Raw genomic sequence first — 546 nt, 5'->3', positions numbered from 1 at the left:
GTCTTCAAGCCCATGCCAACCTACAAGCAACTCCCATTCCTTTGACTGGCGATTGAATCGCCCTCCTTTTACAGCTCTCACCCCCAAGTCGATCCCTCGAAGTGACACGTGCTGCTTTAGCTCCTCTGTCACACTGAGCATGTCATCCGCGTAATGTTATAGTCGGATCGCGTGAACATTAAACGTTTCCTTCGTCAGCAAGTATCAATCAGGAAACTGGTGGGGAGTTCTTGTACACTGCGAAAAAGTCCCACCCATCGCTGCATCAGCTTGTCTCCTTTCATTCGGGGGTCCGCTCTTGACCACAGCACATAATCTCTCACCGTGAACGTGCACACTTGCCCCCCTCTTTGCCGCACTCTGGAGCAAATCGGCGTCGCTCATTCACATCAACCACCTCTTCGTGTAGACTCATCAGACTTTGTCTCAATGTTTCCAACTCGCTTGAATACTTTTCGATGCTCTGGGTATCACTCTTGTGTTCTCCTTCCCCTTCTTCGGTACAATTAACACTCCAATGACTTGTTCTCTTTCCAGTCACGTGAG

The sequence above is a fragment of the Plasmopara halstedii genome, assembly GCF_900000015.1.
Source record: "Plasmopara halstedii genome assembly, contig: Scaffold_2364, whole genome shotgun sequence".
In the NCBI taxonomy this organism is placed as follows: domain Eukaryota; phylum Oomycota; class Peronosporomycetes; order Peronosporales; family Peronosporaceae; genus Plasmopara; species Plasmopara halstedii.
This window is presented reverse-complemented; position numbering follows the sequence as displayed.